The sequence below is a fragment of the Ambystoma mexicanum genome, chromosome 11 (assembly GCF_040938575.1).
Source record: "Ambystoma mexicanum isolate Mex_15411 chromosome 11, UKY_AmexF1_1, whole genome shotgun sequence".
NCBI classification, from domain to species: domain Eukaryota; kingdom Metazoa; phylum Chordata; class Amphibia; order Caudata; family Ambystomatidae; genus Ambystoma; species Ambystoma mexicanum.
In genome coordinates, this window is record NC_090934.1 from 1,441,478,691 (window position 1) to 1,441,503,207 (window position 24,517).

A 24,517-nucleotide genomic window follows, 5' to 3' on the forward strand; every position below is an offset into this window, starting at 1 on the left:
GCAGTAAGGGATTACCGGCACCGGTCTCCTTACCGGTGCCGGTATCCCTTACCGCCCACCTTAGAATGAGAGAATGAGGCCATAGACTGAGATTAGATAAGGTTTTGTTTTTCAAGTGGTGTTGCTTTTAGTGAGCTAAGTGAAAAATGACTATGTTTTGCAATATATCACTGATGACTCTCATTACATGTGAGGCAGCAATAAAGCCAGTTAAACCAGGAGTGTTGATTTTCTGAGCAGTGCACTTTGTGAACTAATTTTCCTTTAGTGGATGACAATTTAACATAGGTAGTGATGATTTTGACAGGTTAGGCAACATGTGATTAAATGAGTTGCCCGGCATCACACTGTGGTTAAAAGGTGAAGCTGGGGTTTGAGAACAGCCTGTATGTTCTGAACTTCACTGAATTCGTTCCCAGTTCTTGCAATACAACGTGCAATTATGTGTGAATGTTTTACTTTAATGAACTAAAATTAAACCCTTATTTGTAGACCTGAGTTGGAAATGTAACAATATGATACGTATATTCTTTATTTCAGTGCCATTAAAGACCACACATCAAAACAGTTATAAAAACAGTCATAAAACACAGATGGAAAATGAGTTAAAAGTGGCAATAGAAATTTAACACATCATATACTAACCCAACATGACAATATATTTTTAAAATAACATACAGGCCCATGTTATGCAACACGAGAATGATTCTATCATCATTTCCTTCATCATCAAGGGAAAAATACAAGTTCCAAATGACTGTTTTTTTGAGAATTTCAAAAAACCTATCTGGATTTTAAAGCATTAAATACACCCAAAACACCGAATCGTAGTTTGTTTTTATGATGTGTAGAAGAATATTTGATTTTTTTTCAATAGAAAAGCAAACTTTCTTCTGTTAAAATAAATAAGAAGGCCTGAAAATAGGTTTACCAGAGGCCTGCGATTTCTGGTCATGTCTCTTCTGTCAAGGACCCCTTTTACTCAACCGACCTTGAAAAGAAAGGACAAGCAATGGGCTTAAAAATGCCACAGCATGTGAGAGGGCAGACATGTTCACAGAAGACAGCACAGTACTATACAATTGATAAGGTCACTGTATTGTTATGTGGCAATGTCAGGATGTGGATACAACCCTTTGCTTGCACAGTACAGAGCTTGGCTACCTAATCACCTTTTCTTTCTTACACATTATGCTCTTCATTGTGACTGCCTTTCTAGCTTTACAACCCTTGTTTGGGGGATCAGAGCTGAAGGCCTGCACCATACTGATGCTATGTTCAATTGCGTAACCAGTACCACCTTGTGCATATGCTTTGATTTGCAGGATAGTAGGTGTTACTATCACCCAAGAACACAAACACACACACACACACACATGCATGCACACAGAGACACACACACGCAGTGACCCATGCACGCATGCACACACACAAACATGCAGACACACACACACACACACACATGAATGCACGCAGAGACACACGCATGCAGAGACCTGAACGCATGCACACACACCCACACATACACACACTTGCACCCACACACACACACGCGCGCACACACACAAACACACACACACACACACACAAACACACACAGGCATGCAGACAGACACACACACAAGCATGCAGACAGACACGCACACACACCGGCAGTGTGGAGGAGAGGGTTAGAAAAGTGATCAGGGAGAGGACACAAGAGGAGAAGGACGACGACAGTGCAGCAACGGTAGATACGAAGGGGTAGGCAAAGAAGAAAAGGAGACATATGGGGGACCCTAAATAAGAAGCCATTATTGGATAGCATTGCTTGGCAGTGACTTATTACATGCTGATAACATGAAATTGTCTACAGGTTAGAAGCATGAGGACAGCCATTTATCTTTCTGAGGGTGGCAAACAAAAGTCCCATGGCTCAAAATGCTTTCTAGGCGTTCTGTGCCTCTTTTGGTGCTGCCAGTCCATGTTGTCCACAGGTCTGGGGGCGACACGATTTAGCTTGAAGCCATGTGACACTCTCATACTATGAAAAATATTTGAAGACAGTAATAAAGGTGAGGAAATCAATTGAGAAATTTGAATTAGTGAATTTTAAAAGCCTCTTTTACTAAACCTGCTGGCAAAAATTATCATTTTAAATCAATGTGGCCAGGTTTTTTATCCAAAATAGACATGACTTTGAAGATGTTTGTGATTGGTTTGGGGCCGTTTGGTTTTTACCAAATGATTACCCTCAAAATTTGAGCAAAAATAGTACTTTCTTAAATTCATTAATAGCTCTCATTTCAGAATAAAATGGCTCCTGTCTCAGCATTAAAGCTTACTATAATCTCTAGTACATGCCTCTAAACATAACACATATTTTCATGACACGCACCAAAACATATACATAAATTATAAAAATACGTTTCCCACTTTTTTAAATCATTTTTTATTACAGAAAATGTAAACACACAGCAGTAGAAGCATACAATGCCAGAAAAAAGCACATTTGAATAGAATGTATACATTGATGGTCGTTCCTAGTCATTTATGTATTTTACTTGAATGTATATCATGACCTCATCAGCTGTGAATAAAACACAAGTCAATAAGCTACTGCATCAGTCTCTCTAGATCACTTACTTCCCTCCATAGGTTGCCATTGTCCCCTGGATTCCTATTGGCCCGTCCCTTAACATTGGGACTTGGGGATAATTGTGATTCTGATGCATGTCAGAGTCACAAAAATGTCCTGCTGGAATTTGTGGACTGCAGTATATTCTCCATCATTTTTTGCGTCCACTCTCTGCATTTTTAGCATAGTCTGAAAAGTTATTTTACTGTGTTTACGTCCCTGCATATTTTGAAATGATTTCCTATGCACACCGTTACCATAAGGAATATGTGGTTACAGATGTATTATGTGGACCTTTCCTTAATGTGTGACAATTAAAAGTATTTTCTGTGTCATTAAACCAGCTCATAAATGTTCTACCCCTTTGGGTGTCAGGAACTCAAAGGAAACACCCGGGGACTCATATTCGTGTGGAACGTAACGTAAGAAACAGGTGTAAAGGCCTTGCGTAAGGCTTTTGCACATGCATCTTACATCACACCCCGTTTTCATTTATTTGCATGATAGAGGAGGGGCGGAATGCTGCTTGCGTTTCCGCCACCTTCCTTCTTGGCCATGCAAATACCCCAGCATTTGCACTGGCATACATTTTCATGCGGGCACAAATGCTGAGGATCCCTATGGAGCCCACCGGCTTTATACACCACCATAAAGAAGGCGGACTCCATAGGGATCCATTTTGCACGCTGTCTGCCATTCCAGTATAGAAGGCCGTGTGTACAATTAAACGTTGGTAGACAGCGTTTACAATTACAAAAACACTGCCTGCCGTGCTGTTAAGGATTTCAATCAGGCGACACACACCTTGGTCTCGGCCTAGTATGCAACGCATGACTGAAATGCTTATCTTTTTCTATATATATATATATGTGTATATATATATATATATATATATACATATATATATATATATATATAGGTTTAATATTGAGATGATACGCAACTCATATCACACACCCCTTTTCAAATACCCCGGGTCACAATGTACCATGAACCAGGCTGGTTGGTAAAATACAATATTTATTTATTTATTTTAAAATTCAAAAGAAATCATACACTTTTTAATATGGGTCAGCAATCACCAATGGGGTGATAATTACAATGAGAATGTGAGCAACACACTGTTTACCCTTCTAGTGGAACATATATACAGCACAGCGGAATAGGAGCACTTTTTGATTTAGAAAAGATAGCACCCCAGTTAGAATTTTCCCCTGCAATGTTCCCTCAACCCCCAAATAATTGAATTCTGAAGGGACAGAAAGACACAGCAGGTAATCAGGAATAAGAGGCAAGAATCGGAATCCAAATATGACCTTCCCTCCCCAAATAAGAGAGAAGAACGGATTTTAAACCCCTTGCATTGTGATGAAATGACACTTGGAAATGGACAAATAAATAATGAATGTGTGTTAAAAGTCTTGAAACAAATATAATTCCTCACTAAAGTAAAAGTGTAAAGACACCAACAATCACAAAGAATGGATTATAAAAAGCATACAGTTCGAAAATGAGTGGCAAGTTTAAAACAGATTGCAGCAAAATGACACGTTGGAAACTGCAATTTTGCAATTCCTGCCTGAAATGACCCAAACGGTTTTGAATAAAAACGGGTGAAATACACTGAGCCTCATTACGAGTATGGAGGAGGCCAGGGTGCTATTAGCGCCATGGCTGCCTCCATATCGGGCTCCAATACCGGGTTCCTTCAATGAGGAATAACCGGGCCATTCCAACATTGGAGGACCCGGTAATTCCTCCTTGAAGGAACAATTCCCCATTCCCATTTGAGCCCCCATAGGGCTCAATGGGAATGGGGAGGGAGCTAATAACGGGCACGTAAATAACGGGCCGTTATTAGCTCCCTGTTCCCCTCGCGGGACCCAGAAAGGACGTCTGGTTTTTCCAGACGTCTGTTCCGAGTACCGCAAAGGGAACCTCGTAATAGGCGCTCCCGTAATGAAGGGTGGCGGTCCCGTACCGGCACCCTTCATTACGGGAGCACCAGGGTCGTAATGAGGCCCACTGATTTGGAGTGCGGTTTGCTTGGGGGTTAGAGGTATATCACAGGAACAATATGGAAGTGACATTAAGGGGCCGATTCATGGAACAAATGTGTGCTGAAAATCTTGGCGCAAGTCGGCGCAAGCCGGCGCAAGCGTGAAAAAGTAAGCGCACGTGCACACATGCGATTCATGTAAGGGCCTGCGCGTGTTCACTGCGGGATGTGTGCCAAATCCAAATGTGGCACGCACGGGCGCACACATTACAGCAACATCCCGAACGCCGTGCGTGACGCACACAAAGTCAGTGCACACACCAAAAAGGGGGCGGGACACGGGGCGTAACATGCGGAATGGGGAACAACGCATGAAAAAGAAGGCGTAACTGGGGAAGTACTGCAGGGAAAAACATGGAACGCCCACACGCACGTGAACAACTCGTATTCATGGAATCGAATACGGGAAACCCACGCATGTGTTATGCTCACCTGGCTCTCACAGGGGCGTCGATCGGATCCGGACGGCTGCGGTCTCCACCAACGTGATGCGTAGTGAAGACATGACAGTCTGGACTGGCCCGCCTAATCTTGTCTGCTGGACTTGTAGAAGTATTCTCCTGCAAGTGGGGAAAGGGATTTAGCCACCCGTGGACTTTAGTGATGGCCACCCCCAACTGTTCTCGTTCTCCCCACTAATCACCTCCGATATCCCCTCTTGGTAACACCACCTTATGTTTTTAAATGATGATCTCTCCATCCTGCATGGCATGCAGGGGCGCTTAGATACCAGTTACTTCACTGGGTCGAAGGTACTGGAGGAGTTCCGGAGGAATATTGACTCCATTGTCTATAAAGTTCAAAGAGTTCAATATGTCCGATATTCACTCTTGTTCCATTCCCTCGTTAGGTTGCAGCTGGGTCCAAAAGAATATTGCCTGGAGGCAGCTGATGGCGTTCAGGTAAGGGTCTGTATTACCAAACACTGTCTGGTAAAAGTTGCATGAGTTTAACTTGCTGTTTTCTCTCCCTTTATAGGTGCGGCATAGAAAGATGCAGCGAATTAAAGGATAATACCTCTGGTGGTAAAGCAGGTAAGCCTATGGTGGCAAAGAGATTGTCTTTGTCGGTTTTCTCGGCTCACCTTGTTATTCCTTTTGTTTTCCCCCCAGGTGGTGGGTTTCGACGAAGAAAATGATGGTGGCAGCGCCGAGTTGAAATATGCGGTGGACTGGTGAGTATAACGCAGCGCTGCTGCTGGCGAAGCGACGCGTGCTGAAATAATGTCCTTTCCAGGCTCGGAGATGTGCTGGGTCCGCAATCAGGTAAAGAATCAAATAATGTTCGTGATCTAACCTCTTCTCCTTTCTTTTCCTTTTGTCTAGGTGCTCCGGATTCGAGGCGGGCGTGGCAGAAGACTGGATGCTGACTTGCAGACACGGTGAGCGTTATGCTGCTGGATGCAGAATAACACAAAGCATGAGCTGCTGTTTGGGCGTGTTTTAAATAGCCTGCAAAGTAGTCCCAGGTAAGAAGATCCCCAGAACCACAACCGATTAAAAAATAGTCCCTGTAATAAAATAATCCCATCCAGGCCTCACATTGGCTTGGACTCATTTGCAGCATGGTCTGCATAAGGTAAGTAAAGTCTATGAGCCTGGCGCCTAAGGCGCCAGGACTGAATCCAAACAGCCCCCAGCCGGGGCTGTTGGGGTTTTAATGAGTATCTGGATGCCTGCTCGCGGGGCTGATGGACTCGATCTGGATGCCCGGGGGTAGGCATCATGACAGCACTCCCCCCCAAGGCCCCTCCTAAAGTTGTTCTTCCCCTTGGCCCTGGCTTGTCTGGGAAGTCCCGATGGAATTTTTTCACCAATCGAGGAGCATGAACGTGGTCACTAGGTTCCCATGACCTTTCTTGTGGTCCGTAACCCTTCCAGTCGATTAAATAAAAAAGTCTTGATTTAACCATTTTAGAGTCCAGGATGTTTTTTACCTCGAATTCAGGTTCTCCATCTATTAGGATGGGGTCAGGTGGTTTGGTTAATCTTGTCCCGGGTTGAACTGGTTTCAGAAGTGAAACATGAAAGACAGGATGAATCTGCATATTAGAGGGTAATTCTAATTTGACTGCCACCGGGTTGATAATGGCCTTAATGGTGTAAGGTCCCAAATATCTAGGATTAAAAGTCTGAGTTCCTTTCAGAGGTATATGTCTTGTAGCCAGCCTAACTTGGTCTCCGATTCGATATGGTGGGGTCTCACTTCTATGTTGATCAGCATTTTTCTTGTATTTCTCTTTTCCTTGTTTCAAATGTTTTGTTGCCTTTTTAAAAGCTTGTGTAATAGTAGAATGCAGATGAGTTACTGCCGGCAATTCTAAATGCTGGGGCGAATCGAGTTCTGAGGTTCGAGGATGATGTCCATATATGGTATAAAAGGGGCTTTGTCCGGTTCCTGAATGTGCAGAGTTATTGTATGTGTATTCAGAAATCCATAAAATGTCCTTCCAATTACTTTCGGTTTGGTGGAGCATACAACGTAGGTATTGTTCAAGAGTCTGATTGGTTCTCCCCTTCTGACCATCCCTTTGGGGATAGTGACTTTTTGATAACCTTACATCGATTTGTGCCAATTGACAACACTTCTGCCAAAATTGTGAAATGAACTGACTACCTCGGTCAGAGATCAATACGGAAGGAAATCCATGTATTCGAACAATATTTTCGAGAAATTCCTTGGCCAGGATTGAAGCAGAAGGTAATCCTTGAAAGGAATAAAGTGGGCCATCTTGGAAAAAAGATCCACAATAACTAGAATGGTGTTGAATCCATTAAATGGTGGTAGATCTGTAATAAAGTCTAAATACAAAGTGTGCCATGGTGTGGGTGGAATATCTAAAGTTTGTAAAAGACCAGCTGGTTTCTTCTTTTGACTTTTGTTCTGGGCACAGATGCCACAAGACAGTACAAATGACTTTACATCTTTTCGCCAGGTGGGCCTCCAGAATTGTCTTTTAATTTTAGCTTCAGTTTTTGTAATACCTGGGTGCCCTTCCATCAGAGCTTCATGGTAATTGGAGTTGACTTGTTCTTGTAGTTCCTTGTGTGGTAGAAATAGACGCCCTTGATAGTAAGGTAGGTCATTGACAACTGAATAATCTGGGCCCTTTTTAACCCAGTCCTGCAGGGCTGCTGAATCGAAAAGTTGTTGGATCTTTAAATGAATATCTTCTAAGGTCTGTAGAGTAGTTATCCCAAGAATTCTTTGTTCAGAATTATAGGCACCAGTTCCGGGTTCGAATATGCTTCTCCCATCCCAATTCGGGATAAAGCGTCTGCCTTACCATTCTTACAACCTGGTCGATAAGTGATCACAAAATCGAATTCGGCAAGGAATAAGGCCCATCGAAGTTGACGCGATGATTGGGCCTTGGCTGTTTTTAAATACGGCAAGTTCCTGTGATCGGTGATTAAAGTAATGGTATGCCTGGCACCGAGAAGATAATGCCGCCAAGCCTTGAAGGCGGATTTGATGGCTAACAACTCTTTATCGGTAACCGCATAGTTTAATTCAGGGGCCGAGAATTTTCTGGACCAAAATGCTACTGGATGAAGTTGACCGGTTTCCGGATCCTTCTGGGACAGGACAGCCCGCATGGCTAAACTGGATGCATCGGTTTCAACTATGTATGGGAGCTCGGGGCCTGAATGCTTTAAGACAGGTGCCGACGTGAATTTCAATTTCAGTTCTTGGAAGGCTTTTTCAGCCTCCTCGGTCCACATGAAGTATTTGTTTTTTTGCAAAAGTGCTGTGATGGGGTGTACAACATATGAGAAGTCAGGAATAAATCTGCGGTAGAAATTAGCAAATCCAAGCATGCTTTGCACCCCTTTAACTGAACTGGGTGATGGCCACTTGAGAATTACGTCCACCTTTCGAGAGTCCATTCGGACTCCTTTTGGAGTCAGGTTAAATCCAAGGAATTCAACTTCTGTAGCAAGAAAAACACATTTTTCCAATTTTGCATATAACTTGTGCTGGCGTAGTTTCTCAAGGACTGCACGAACGTGCTTAACATGGTCTGATTCTGAGGAGGAGTACACTAGAATATCGTCTATGTATACGACAACACAGACGTCAATGAGTTCACGAAGGACATCGTTCATAAAATACTGGAAGGCTGCTGGTGCATTGCACAACCCGAAGGGCATCACCTGATATTCGAATAATCCGTACTTGGTGCGAAAAGCGATCTTCCATTCGTCGCCCTTCTTTACACGTACCAGATGATATGCCCCTCGGAGATCTAATTTAGTGTAGAAGCAAGCATCCTTTACTGGTCTAGTAGTTCAGGGATCAGAGGCAATGGATATCGGTTCTTCACTGTGATTTGGTTTAATGCGCGGTAGTCTATGCACGTTCTGAGGTCACCTTCCTTTTTGGGCACGAAGAATAAAGCTGAAGATGCGGGGGACTTAGATGGACGAATGAAGCCATTAGCAAGGTATTGGTCCAAGTATTGTCGTAGGTGACGGTTTTCGGGTTCCGTAAGGGCGTAGGTCCTACTGCATGGAGGTTGTGCGCCGGGTATGAGGTCGATTTGACAATCGTATGATCTATGAGGTGGTAAGGTGTTTGCCTGTTCTTTTTGGAAAACATCCTGGAATTCTTGATATTCCTGAGGTAACTGCATGACTGGATTAGCGACTGTGGCCAGGCTTTTGTTCAAGGTTTTTTCCGGGTAACAGGTGTGTGCAAACTCCTGGAAGGTTACTCTCGTCTCTCGCCAATCAATACAAGGATTATGTGTTTCCAACCAAGGTATTCCCAGTATTATTTGGAACTGCGGGGCTTTGATTAAGTCAATCACAATAGTCTCTCGATGCCCATCTTGACCCAACAGTGTCATCTCTGTGGTGGAATGAGTTACAGGCCCAGATTCAATTTCAGTTCCATCGACTGTGGTGATAACATCCGAAGTGGTCTTTTTGCAGAGAGGTAGATTCATCCTAGAAGCCAATTCGTGGTCCACATAGTTTCCTATGGCCCCGCTATCAATGTATGCCCTAACTGCGTGCATATGTGATGGCTGCCTTGGATCAATAAGGACCATTGGTATGATTAGGTGCGAGGTCTGAGTGTCCTTCTTTATGCTCGGCAAGCGGATCTCTACGCTTGTCGGGCGTGGTCGTTTCCCGAATCAGGCTCTGTTTGATTTCTATCAGCAACTCCGACTGCTTTCTTGGATGGTTTTATAGGACAAACCCGTAGAAAATGTCCTGAGGCCCCACAGTACCAACACAACTGCATCTGTCGTCTCCTTTCTCTTTCTTTTTGAGTTAAGGGTCCCTTCACCCCCCCCGATCTGCATTGGTTCTGATGCATCTGTTCCTTTGGGGGTAACATTGCGTTTAACCAATACCCAATTCTCGAACTTAGCTTGATCAGCTTTTATATTCTGAAGTCGGTGGTCTAGCTGGACCACTAAGTCTATATATTCTGCGCAATCCTGAGGTGGGTTCACAACTTGGACCAAAACATCTTTGAGTTCACCCCGAAGTTCACGATGAAATAATGTAATTCGCTTTACCTCTGGCCATCCGGTTTCCACCACCAACCTATTGAAGGTTGCGATATAAGTTAGCAGGTCCTGGTTTCCTTGTCGTAGGGATAGAAGTTCGTTATCCAGGGCCTGTCCCTGTGAATGTCTGGCGAATAGTCTTTCCATGCTCAATTGAAAACCCTGAAAATCCCGAAGAAGAGGGTCATCCTGGTTGACTAATGGAATTGACCAATACGCTGCACTGCTACTAAGGTCTGACAGTACAAAGGCTACTTTGGCTTAGTTGTTTGGAAAAGCTCCTGGTCTGCATAAAAAGTGCAAGCGGCATTGGTTCATGAACACGGCAAACCTTTTCGGGACCCCAGCAAAGCGTTCGGGTGGAGCTAAAGGAATGTTCCCTGGTAGAACCACTTGCACAGGGCTGCTCGATGAAACGGGGGTTGAATTCCCCCCAAGTCCAGGTAGTGGTGTTTGCCCGGCTTGGTTTTGCAGCAGTTGTCTGGTAAAATCATCAGTGCGCTCCTTTGACACAATCAGTTCTCTCCTGAGGGCTAGCTGGTCGGGAAGTTCTCCTACAAATTGGGCTAGCTGGTCGGTTTCTGAGGTCTCCATTACGCCCGGGTGGGGATTTATAGATAGGCTTCGTGTTCTGTCACGCTCACCTGGTTCCCACAGGGGCGTCGATCGGACCCGGACAGCTGCGGTCTCCACCAACGTGATGCGTAGTGAAGAGATGACAGTCTGGACTGGCCCGCCTAATCTTGTCTGCTGGACTCGTACAAGTATTCTCCTGCAAGTGGAGAAAGGGATTTAGCCACCCGTGGACTTTAGTGATGGCCCCCCCCCAACTGTTCTCGTTCTCCCCACTAATCACCTCCGATATCCCCTCTTGGTAACCTCACCTTATGTTTTTAAATGATGAGCTCTCCATCCTGCATGGCATGCAGGGGCGCGTAGATACCAGTTACTTTACTGGTTTGAAGGTACTGGAGGAGTTCCGGAGGAATATTGACTCCAGTGTCTATAAAGTTCAAAGAGCTCAATATGTCCGAAGTTCACTCTTGTTCCATTCCCTCGTTAGGTTGCAGCTGGGTCCAAAAAAATATTGCCTGGAGGCAGCTGATGGCGTTCAGGTAAGAGTTTGTATTACCAAACACTGTCCGGTAAAAGTTGCATGAGTTTAACTTGCTGTTTTCTCTCCCTTTATAGGTGCGGCATAGAATGATGCAGCAAATTAAAGGATAATACCTCTGGTAGTAAAGCAGGTAAGCCTATGGTGGCAAAGAGATTGTCTTTGTCGGTTTTCTCGGCTCACCTTGTTATTCCTTTTGTTTTCCACCCAGGTGCTGGGTTTTGACGAAGAAAATGATGGATGCAGCGCCGAGTTGAAAGATGCGGTGTACTGGTGAGTATAACGCGGCGCTGCTGCTGGCGAAGCGACGCGTGCTGAAATAATGTCCTTTTCCAGGCTCGGAGATGTGCTGGGTCCGGAATCAGGTAAAGAATCAAATAATGTCAGTGATCTAACCTCTTCTCCTTTCTTTTCCTTTTGTCTAGGAGCTCCGGATTCTAGGCAGGCATGGCAGAAGACTGGATGCTAACTTGCAGATAGGTGAGCGTTACGCTGCTGGATGCAAAATAACACAAAGCATGAGCTGCTGTTTGGGCGTGGTTTAAATAGCTTGCAAAGTAGTCACAAGTAAGAAGATCCTCAGAACCACACCCGAGTAAAAAATAGTCCCTGTAATAAAATAGTCCCATCCAGGCCTCACGTTGGTTTGGACTCATTTGCAGCATGGTCTGCATAAGGTAAATAAAGTCTATGATCATGGCGCCTATGGCGCCAGGACTGATTTCTATTATTAGCCTGGCGCCTAAGGCGCCAGGACTGAATCCAAACAGCCCCCAGCCGGGACTGTTGGGGTTTTAATGAGTATCTGGCTGCCTGCTCCCGGGGCTGATGGACTCGATCCGGATGCCCGGTGGTAGGCATCATGACAGCATGCTAAAAGACGCGCACAGGCGTCAACACGTCAGCCACAAGAAGTCAGGCGGAAGTGTCCCTGTGCGCAGTATAAAGTGCACGCAAACAACAAACACGTACATACAGCTACGATGAATGCCCCATTTGTCGCAGCACTGATCGTGGGACACTGCAGGAGGAGGAGATTAGCCAGGCCAGGCATTTTTTTGCCCCGGAACCAGCCTTTTTGGGATGCCTGACGACCAGGTCTATGGCAGGTATAGGTTTCCACCTCATATCATCCTAGACCTGGTCAGGGAGTGGGAAGATGACCTTACATCCCCCACCCTGTGCTCCCAAGCATTGAGCCCCTTGGAGAAGGTGCTCAATGTCCTGCGTTTTTTGGCCACTGGGTTATTTCGGCAGACAACTGCCATAGTGGGGGGGTCTCACAGGCCACGCAGTCATGCTGCCTAGACCAGGTGTTGGCAATCATGACTGCGCGCCCCTCAGTCCGCAGGCACATATACATGCCCAGAACAACCGCAGAAAGGCAGGCCGTGGTCCAGGACCTTTACAGGGTGGCACAGTTCCCCAAAGTGCTTGGTGCCATAGATTGCACCCATGTGGTCCTACATCTACCTAGGGCCACTGAGCACATCTATTGAAATCGCAAGCACTGGCATTCCATCAACGTGCAGGTTGTATGCGATGCCAAGGGAATCATCACCTCTTTCTATGCAAGCTACCCTGGCTCTACCCATGACAGTTTCCTATACAAAATGTCCCCCCTGAGCTGGGCCCTGGAAGCTGGGAAGCATGGCGACACATGGCTCCTAGGTGAGTACAAATGCCTGTGCACATGCATGCATGTCACACACAGACAGATACACAAACCCAAATAATCACAACCATTATCACCTCCCCAGGGGACAGTGCCTAACCTCTGAGCAACCACATGATGACGCCAATCCGGAACCCCAACCCACCACCCCAGGTAAGATACAACGCTGCCCATATTGCAACCAGGGGCATAGTTGAGCGCACATTCGAAGTGCTCAAGTCACGCTTCTGCTTTCTTCACCGCTCTGGCGGCCAGCTACTATATGCTTCCCTAGTAGTGTGCAGGATCGTTGTGGCAGCATGTGTCCTGCAAAATGTTGCAACACGGCAGGGTGTACTGATGGACATGGTGGTGCCCCCACATCCCCAACCACAGGTACAGGCGCTGCCCATGGGAGGGGAAAGGGCACATGGCGAGGCAGCCCGGACCCAGCTTGTGGCCAAATCTTTCATCTAAACTCCCACCCCTGCGGAGTGCACACAGGCCTGGCACATACCAGGTGACAATCGATGATGACAAAGAGACAGTCAACTGTCACAACCTTACCACCCTGAGGATGTTGCCATGGAAGTGCTACATTGTGTGCATTCCTAGCTACTTAAACATAACCAATCCTGTGTGACCAAAAGGAACAAATGCAAGGTGTGTATCACCCCCCACCCCCCCCGAACTCCCCAGCAAAACAGGCCATGGCAATCCCTGGTATGTCACCCAAACCCTCCCAACCCACATCACCCTTGTCTGCCACACCATGACAAAAAATGCATTAGCAAAATCCCAACACATAACCAATTAGATACGAAGTGACATGTGATAAGTGGAAAGTGGCCCGAGACAAGGACGCCTGACATGGAATCAGATGAAATGACTGACCAACTACCTCCCACACATACCAAGTCATACACAAATGCCTTCCACCAGTGGTAGCATGAACACAACACTGAATGGCTGTTCACATGCACATTGGGCAAGGCAATATCGCTACTCCCGAACCCGTGTGCTGTGTGTGTCTCCTGCAACACACTGCTCAGCGCACAGGACAGTGAGCAGCCATTGTGTTGGGGATACACCTTGAGCATCAAATGAAAAGGACAAACAAAATAAATAACCTATTGACGCATGTACAGGATACCCAAATGGTAATTGATCATGCGCAGCAGGGACACAGCGTGCCTGAGAAGGCAATCTGTGTGCACCTGTGGGCATGGAAGGGTGGTGGAGGATTGTGCAACTGTGTGTGTCAGTAGGGACATGCACTCAATATGCACTCAATATATGCATGTGAAATCAAGTGACAATCAGTGTCCTGTACACATGACATGTGAACATTGCCCATGTGCACACCCCAGCATGTCAAACCACACCAATCCCCTGACACCTGAAAAGTAAACACAACACAGGAACAGGCATTGACCACCAGAACACATCATGTACATAGAACCCCAAAATTACAATGTCAGAGAGTGCCCAAACAATGTAGCCCAAGCTTACTGTCCAACAACAAAAGGCCCTCCCTCATATACACATCACCATGACCTTCTGAACAACTGTGTCTGGGGTATGTAGCCTTCTTCCTTCTAGTCTACCTGGCTACAGGATCCCCCTACCCCTTGGTCTTCATGCTCCACCTTGCGTGTAAATAGGGTCCAGCCCCTATCGCAGAGTACTCCAAGGAGCCAAACTCCCAAACCAGGGAAAAAGCCCCATAGGCACCAAAAAACCCTGGAAGAGTCTCCAGTAGATGACTTGAAGTTGCAAAAAAAGTCCATGCACATGTAAAAGCAGAATGCCAGACCAACCAAGGTAGCACAGTTCAACAATGGTTCAACAGGATGGGTACCATATCAGGACACAATATACAATGATGATGCAACAACTGATGGGTAGTGTCTCAGCTCCGGTCGCCAGACGCAGGAGTGGCACGAACCAACCACCCCCTCTGTGGTCTGGGTACCTGCAAGGTAAAACTTATCAGGGATCTGTTGTTTAGACAGGCATTGGTATTCAGGATAACCGGAAAGAGGGGCAGGAGAGGGAAGTTGGATTGGCAAGGGAAAGTAGGCAAAATACAAAATACAACTATTGAGAACAACACATACTCAATCAGAGAAACCATGTTCATCATGCACATTGTACCAAATGAGTCAAATGCAAGCCAAAGAGAGACTTATCTCTGGGGTGAGTGCTGGCCTCCTGCCTGTGCACTCTCAGGTCCGGTAACAGGAGCAGTTCAATGCTGCAAAGAGAGCGTGAGTTAGTAATCTGTGTGCGTTTACAACACACACACAACACCATTGATGCCCCAAATTAAGTGACTTCTCCACAAACAAAAACCCTTGTCTGCTCCTTTGTGCGTATACGTTAGCTTGCCCCGTGATGGTTCTTACACTGTCAATGCAGGAAGGCAGGCGCACGTGGGCGCACGGTAAATGGAAGACCAATGCGTCAAGAATCACACATGATAGAATGGGCCCTGGGTGAGCTGCTAGACGCGTATAGCGAGGTGTGACTTCAGTACAAGTCATGTTCTGGCAGCCGCGGATTTCAATAGGTAGTGCATGTGGCAATTTGCACATGAAAATGATATGCACTGCACACGAGTCTGTGCCTCGCTGGGTGTCCCTGTGCGCTGTATTAGTTTCTGGCTAGGAACGCTACTGCGCTAATAACTCAGCTTCTATGGAGCAGGGGGGACTCGAGGATATGTGCGACGGCCCCTGCGTGTCACCCCTGACAACTTGTAAAGCTACTTGGCATTTGCCCCTCAACGCATCTTAGCTGTACTGTGCGCTTCTACAAAAATGCCTGGCCAAGCTCCCCAGCACTGGTGCTACTTAGCGTGCATGTGCAAGTGGCCTGGTGGAAGGTTGGCTGCGGTGTGGCCCCTGTGCTGCTCACCTTGCTTGGAGCTCCTGGAAACACGTCTGCTTCTGTCAGACATCTGAGCACAATTTCTGTGCTTCTGCTTGCGCACACATGCACACGTGTGCACCACCGAACGTGGACAGGTTTCAGTAGTACTTGGCCCTGTGTCTGCTGGGAAAGGTAGTCTGGAGGCTAATTTTCCTGCAGAAAGGGCATAAAAGATATTAATAAGGCTGGAAAGTTCCCTGTGTGTGTGTCTTCATGCTGGCTGTCACTGGGCCATGTTTGAGACCTACATCCGAACTCCTCCCACTATCAGTGTGACTTTGATAGCCAAAGGGTGCAGGCTACTGTCTACAGCATGAAGTGCATCAAGCACATATACAGTCAACAAAAGAACATACATCACAATCCACATCAATTAATGGAGATATCAATCATGTACTCACCCAAATTGATTGCAGATATGCCCTGGAGAAAATCCACTTAATCCCCACTCGGGGTGTTAACACAAGTAGCACAGCAGCAGACAGGCCCCAGATATGACGAAAGTCCAATGCCCTTGTGTAAATGGTTGTTACACCGAACCATCCTTGCGAGCCCATGGATAAGGGAAGCAGGAGTGGCCTATGTGAGTCAGGACCCCAAGCTGCAAACACATACACGAGACAAGCTTGAAGGGCCCAGCTGGAACAAACAGTGGATGCTTTAAAAAGCCACAAAGCACCACCCCGTCACATGAATGCACAATAGAGAAGCAATTTTAAACTATATTAACAAATTAAACTAGCTATAAAAAACATATATTACCTAATTAAACTAACTACCAAAAACCATATTAACTAACTAAACTAACAATAAAAATAAAAAATGGCTACATACCACCCCGGGGGCGGGGAGGGGAAGGCACCCAGGAGAGGGGAGGTACAGGGTGCACCTCAACACCCACATGCCATGATGTTGAGAGAAAAAAAAACCTCTATGCACTCATCGCCTGCACAGCCCGACCTGTGTGGGAGATAACTTGTCGTCCTCATCACCCTCTAGCTGAAAAGGTTGACGTGGCACAATACCCTGACCATGCCTAGGCGCAGCTTGCCCCTCGTCAGCAGCAAGTCTGCGGGACGGGTGAGCCTGGTTCTGTGCGGTGATGACACGTAGGTCAGCATGTAGAACCTCACGTGAAACGCATGCTTCCTCTTGCAAGGTAACATGTGTAACACAGAGTTCTTGCTGCATGGCCTGGCTGGACAACTGGTACACCTCCCGGCAAGCACATAGCTCAGCCGAGATGGTATTCTCTAGCTGCTCCAACCTCTCCTCTGACCGCGTCCTCTAGGACATCAAGAGCACAGCCAGAGTAGATTTGAGGGATTCATAGTCAACCCTCGGGCCTCCATGTGTGCCTCTGCGTGAGCAGCAATTGCTTTACGCAAAGACACTTTTTCAGCCCGGCGTGCCCTGTCTGAGGCCATCATGCCCAGCCTGAGTGAGCGGGCCGTGGACTGTGCCGCCCGCTGCTGGAGTTCCACCTGCCTAGCAGGGGGTAGCACGGATTGGGCTACATGTTCCATGCTCTCAGCGATGTTATCAATTACTGCCCCCTGGTGTTCTGAATTGGCAGCCATGGCTTGCTCCCACTCAGTATACCCCAGTGGCGCGTGGCCACCGCGTTGCTGGTCTTGACACCTGCGGGGCCCAAGGAGCCGGCGTCCTTATTGGGTTGGCACCACCCACAGCTGCAGGACTACATTCCTTCGTTGACCTGATGCCCCATCAGCAACTGGAGTGGTGACCCTGCGTCCCGATCCACCACAGGTAGAGGTCCCACCACCATCTGGCCCCTCAGTGCAGGTGTCACGGACAGAGGAGCGTCCCCATCAGAATCCCTCACCCCTGACAAATGGACCCGATGCACATCCAACTCGACATTGTTGTCAGAGTGATCATCCGGGTAGACTTATTGCAAGCCGTAGACAAATGGTCTGTAACACAAGTGGGTTCTCGTGGTTTACCACCCCACGACCCCCACTTCTGCTGGGTTGCTGGTGTGATAGCAACCCTGTGCCTGGCATGTCAACACCATCCTCCGGCTCCATTGTGTCCGCATCTGAAAAGTGGAGAAAAATTAAGATTAGTACACATGTCAGAAGTACATAACACACACACACATAGACATCACATAGACAGCCAACACATGAAGCAGACATGCCCCACACAAATGATAACCTGGCATGCATCCAGCGACCTTGATATGCAAACACATCCCAAAAGCAGAAATGGATGTGTCTAAATAGCTAAGCCTACACAAGTACAAAATGTAGTATATGAACTCCATCAGACACCACCTCTGTCAGGCACATGTCCCAGGCAGAAAAGACAGATGGCAACTCAGAGATGCAACACACCATAAGCATTTCTGAACTGCAAATTGACCACTGCTGCAAGTGAATCCAAACACACAATGACACAGGTAACATGCATGTAGACATGCATCACTAAAGCATCATCATCAATATAGCTACATCCATCTGCAGCTCGGCCCCTACCGGGTGGCAGGGGTAATGGAGAAATAGTGAATGTCCCATGCAAAGCAAGGGCCTGCAACCAGGCATGAGGGACCATAACGCCCAGTACCGACCGAGCTGCAGGACATGAGGCCTCCACAACACCGCTCAGGGCCTGATTGAGCACATTGGGCTATGAATGTGCCCTATCACATAATTCCTTGTGGAAATCTCCACACCCAGGACCCACCATAGTAGCTAAGTGGGCCTGGGCATACACATACTGCACAACAGTGAACCTTTGGGATCATGCCATTTCCACATAACGTGCGCAATGCGGAAATCTCACCAGCATAAACGTCTATCAACTACATATTAGTCAGTCAACAAAAAAGCTGCGGAACACACATGTGTAAATGGACACTTTCACATACACATAAGTGAGTACTCGCAATATTGCACCACACAACATTGAAGCTGCTTGCATATGTACACGTGGAAGCATTCAAAAACACTAATTTCCCCATACACCTGTATTGTGAACATGACCAGCATCCAGTACACCAAAGCAAGCAGCTATAACGCTGCTTGCTTTCATGTATGTGGAAGTGCACACATACACACATGAAGGAAGCTCCACAGTCATTACAACCCGATTGGCAGGCTACATCCAATCAGTGCCCTATGCCAGTTGGTATAGGCCGCAGATTGACCAATCAACTCATCTAAACAACCACTAGGGAGTTCCAATACTGAGTACATGTGTCACAGGACGCACCTGTGCCCGTCGCATTCATGACAGAGAAGGGATGAAAAACTGGCCATAGATGCCAGGTGACTTTTACATTGCACCAGTGAGTAGGCATGTAGAAGGGTGTAACACGGCTCAGAAGTGGGTTGATGCAGTGCAGAACATGTGTATGTTACCCACTATCTACATGAACAAGTACATTATGATGTCTATCAATAAACGTGAAGGCAGTGCAAGGGCAAGTTCAGGTATCATGTGCAATGTACATGCAATTGGTTGCATGGCTACAAGCAAAACCCCACCCCCTAAGTGAAAATGCAGGGAGGCATTGCATGTCAGCGAAAGGGTGACCAGAGACCTGTGTATTGGCAGACAGTGTTGACTAGTGTCAATTGCATCATCTGAGTCAACTGACAACACAGCAGATGATGATGGGACAGTAAGCAGGACACATGATGAACCCTCAGTAGTACACCCATGTGTGCAGAAGCCACTACACCAGTTGAACAGAGTCAGTGGGCCTGAAACAGGGGGAGGCCTGTGCCCCACAAAGACTGTGACACCCTAAACCTGTGTGTGATGCAGGACTGAGCCAGAGTGGCCATGGAATGGATAATCAAATGCCATGAAATGTAGGTCATCCTGGACACGTACTACAATGATCATCCAGGCAAGGACACATAGGGGCATGCATGGAATGCACATGGAGCATGAATGGGCACTCATGTCCCTGCGGAGCATCTGCCATCTGCACAGTCCAAGTGAGACACCCTGCATGAAGGACAGAGGATGTACCCCACTGTATGTGTCTGGCAAGTTGGCTGGTGGAAGTTTGCATTTAAACAGGAGGCTTGAACAGGCCATTGCAGTACGCCAACATGATGCACACCAGTGTCATGGAGAAATTGGGGTGCAGGGGGGGTGGAGGGGCAAGGGAGCATGCCTATGTGGAGTACCCACATGCAGGCAGAAGACACATGCACATCAGTCATGCAATGACATAGTCCCAGTGCTGAGAGGAAAGACACCCCAGGCTACATGCTGAAGGGCCAGTGTGCTGGAACATGGACCGGAGGGGCAGCCTGGTGAGTAGCATGTGAGTAGGGTGAAAGTGTGGCGATGAGGACAGTCCCTGTCTGCTCTGTATGTCCAGCATCCTGCACAGCAGGCACGCATCAGTGAAGCATTGCTTGACTTCCACATGAGAACCATGTACACATGACATGTAGTGGCAGTCAATCACAACACATCACACAAGCAAACCACACATGGCCTCGACAAACACGCATCAATACTCACTGGACGGGGCATCAAAGTCGAGCATCTCTCCCACTCCTTCGACCATTCCTGCCGGTATGAACTCTGCAGCGACTGACCCATGCGAAGTGAGGTCTTCCTCCTCAGGTGGTGGCCCACTGCCAGTCACCAGAGTCGTGTTGTAATTAGAGGCATGCTTTGCCTTAGTACTGCGTTTGAGGTCCTCCCAACGCTTTTTGCACTCTTGAGCTGTGCGCACCTCATGGCCGAATGCACTCACACGATCCGCAACTTGCTTCCAGTGGGACATACGATGAGCAGCCGCAGTTTGACAATTCAGCCCCACTAGCATATCACGGTTGTGGTCCCACACGTAGTCCACAAGGAAGTCCAGTTCCTGCACGCAGAAAGGCTTCTCCCTTGACGTGCCGGAGGCCGGAGCTGTGTCTGGGGTCCCAGCCTCTACTGCTGGTGCAACCTTCCTCCTCTTGGACAGTGGTCCGGACCCAGGCCGGCAAATGCCGCCCTGATCAGTATGGGCTGTGGCGCTGGTGGATGGAACCGAGGGAGTGGCAGGTGGAACAAGGACGGAATTCCTGACTTGCGTCAGTGGCTGCTGGGTGTCCTGGAATGGACCCTGCGCAGCAACATCCGCTGTGCCAGGGTCATTGACTGGGACTGTCCTGGATGGTAGACTCACAACTGGGGTGATGTCGGCTGCATCTGCCCATGCACTTGCCAACACCTGGCTGGTCGGGGCAGCAGATGACATTACTGCCCCAGGGACACGTGACTCGGTCAGGGCAACCCTGCGTGCACCTACGGTGTGCCTCCTGACCTCCTGGAAATATTCCAGGGACTCTTCAGGTGCCAATGCAGCCTGTGCTGGCAGACCCTGAGCCTGGGTGGTGGTGTCCACAGCTACACCTGCAGCTACCACTACCCTTGGGCCTGTGGCAGTCAATGAAATGGACTGCCAGGTCACATGGGTGCCATTGCCAGATGCAAGAACTGCATCTCCCGGAGCCGCAGGGGGTGGTGGCATGACTGCACCAACACGTGGCACAACATCGTGCCGAAGTGGCGCACCCCTGCCTCGTCCCCCTCTGCAGCCACCCTGGACACCCTGGAGTCCCACTACTCTCTGGTCACCCCGGCCACGTCCTTGACCACGCCCGCCACGTGGAGTATGCCCAGCTGAGGGGCCCCTCACCTTTCGTGGCGGGTGAGGGGCGGGAAACAACATGAAATAGCAACACACACGTCGGTCTCCACGAAAGGCACGTACAGTGAACTGCTGGCCCCGCTCACCTTTAACCCGTGCTGAGGGAAACACCTGTGCGCATCACTTCCCTTACACACTTAGGCCCTTTCCTCGGATTACACACATTAACACGCGTGCATGATTTTTTTGCAAGTGGGGATGCACCCGTGCTGAGGGAAATGCCTGCGTGTATCACATCACATACGCGCTTACGCGCTAAGGACCTTTCCCCAATTTCACGCTGACATGCACTTTTTCACATGCCAAATCACGCCGTATCAAGCTGGCCACGCGACAACACATAGAAGACCATGCTCCCGCCCAGAAGGCCATTTTCCTGCCCCACACAGCCCCGAGCACGCTCCCACCTGCCATCTGCTGCTGCTTGCCTGCCTGTTGGCCACGTGCCCTGCTATTTGGTGCCTGCACGTCAGCCATCTGCAGGGGTCCAGTTGGTGTGACCACCCCTGCTGGAACAGAAGACTCCCGACTGGTATTCCATCGCTCCACAGCCCAGCCCCAGGACCCAGTTGCCCACCCACCTGCCTCGGGGGTTGCCATTTCCGACACAACACCATCTGGCACCAGTGGCAACCCCCCAGGCAGAGAGGAAGAGGGCTGCCAGCTTCAGTGAAGTTGGTATCTTGGTGGAGCAAGTCCTGGGCCATTATGATGCCCTCTTTGGAAGTTAACGTGCTGACAATGAAGGATGGACTGCTTGGCAGCAGAAGGGGCAGCAGAGACCCCGCAGGGGCCTATGGAGAAAAATGGCACTGAGCCATCCAGGTTGGTGGAGGGTTTGGTTGAGGAGGCGGCCGTGGAAGGACCACACATAGGGTCTGGAGGGGGGATTCCACTGGTGCTAGTGGTGCAGTCCAGGGGCAGGGACAGGAGGCAGCACAGGCAGCCGCGGAGGTGCCTGTGTGTAATCCTGTCCCCGATCCTGTGACTGCATCATCCGGCACCAGCAGGGATGCCTTCGTCTAGACACGTTTTCAGCGAGGGGATGCGCAAACAACAACAGGCCTTCCCCTCCCTGTGGACATGGCAATCCGGGACCGTGTTGAGCCTGTCCTGGCTGGGGTGGCGTTGCGTCAATGTGGCATCCGGGATGACATGCAGGGTTCTTGTGAGGACTCTGCATGTTATTTCGGATGCCTCATTGACCGCGTCAACCTACTAAGATGGGTCACCAGTGCTGGGTTCCTCCTTCTACCAACCCCCTCCTCAACTGAACCCCCTATGCGCCAGTCGTCCTCTGTGCTATCTTCTTGGCCATGTATCATCTGGCCACAGTGTGGAGCTGCCCCTGACCCAGCGGCCAGGCTGATTGAGGACACATCCCTGCCACAGTCGGGAGTCGGAAGTCCAGCAGGGGTGGCCACCCCAACAACTGGACCCCAACAGGAGGAGGACGTGCAGGCATCAAAAGGCAGGGCACATGCACGGCAGCAGCAGGCTCAAGGTGGGAGCAATGATGGCTCGGGGCCATCAACATCAGAGCGGCAGGCATCGGCCTGAGGGCAGGAGGACCCTGGATTGGGAGTGTCTTCCGTGTGGCAGCGGTTGGGCCGGCAAATAGATGCGGAGTGGCGGCGGGCAGAAGAGGAACTGCTCACTATGGTCAGGGCAGAGAACTCCATGCGCAGGGCGTTGAGGCAGGATCAGTGCCTCGAGGAAATTGCAGGGAGTTGGAGGTGGACATGGCTTTATCCCTGCGAGACCTCGGGCCAGGGAACAGGCCCGACTCCAGAACGTTGAACAGGAGTTCAATGATGCCATGGCCCGGGAAATCAACCAGTGAGCCGTAGGACTTGCCCGCCTCCATTGTATATAGTTCATTAGTGTTAGGTTTCCTTTCTATTTTTCTTTCATTTGGGGCGCATGGACTATGCCACACCTTTTTCTATATAGATATTTATTAGGTAGGGTTTTTTGTAGGTTTCCTTTGGATTGTTGGGCTCATGGACCCTTGGATGTTCTTTTGTAAATAGTTTTCGATGTGGATTTCATTTTCTTGGACCCATGGTGGAATACTTTGCTTTTTTTGATCTGTGTTTTTTTTTTTATGGACAGACCCATAGGAGGCATTTTACTTTGGATTTTATTGGTTGCAGCATTTATTTTTTTTGATCAATTTTGGAGTTGCGGACTTGGATTATTTCTTTTCATTATTGTGTGATTTAGTTTTATTCATTTCGTTGATTCTTCAATACACTTTTTTTCTTTACTTTACTTGTGTGGTCTTCTATCATTTGTTTTGTGCATGTCACAATGATGTTTTTCACAGTCATGAGTCACCACTGTGTGGGTCTGAGGGACATGTATTCATGGCCATGCTGGTTATGTATTTTCTATCATGACTTTGGGAATTCAATGTTGGGTGTTTGGACTGGGGTGGCCTGGGGTGGGATGTGGGTGGCCATAAGGCCCATGGGTCTGGAATGTGATGACATGTCGGGTGGGGGGACATGAGTTGGGGCCTGCTGGCAGGTGCCCGTCACTGCTGGGTGGGTGGGGTTGCAGGGGGACATGAGTCGGGCCTGCTGGCAGGTGCCTGTCAATGCTGGGTGGGTCAGGGTGCGGGGGGACATGAGACGGGGCCTGCTGGCAGGTGCCCGTCACTGCTGGGTGGGTGGGGGTGCAGGGGGACATGAGTCGGGGCCTGCTGGCCGGTGCCCATCACTGGGGGTGTGTGGTTGGGTGAGGGACATGAGTCAGGGCCTGCTGGCAGGTGCCCGTCACTGGGGGTGGGTGGATGTGTGGGGGACATGAGTCGGGGCCTGCTGGCAGGTCCCCATCAATTGTGGGTGGGTGAGTGGGTGGGGGGACATGAGTTGGGGCCTGCTGGCAGGTCCCCATCAATGGTGGGTGGGTGAGTGGG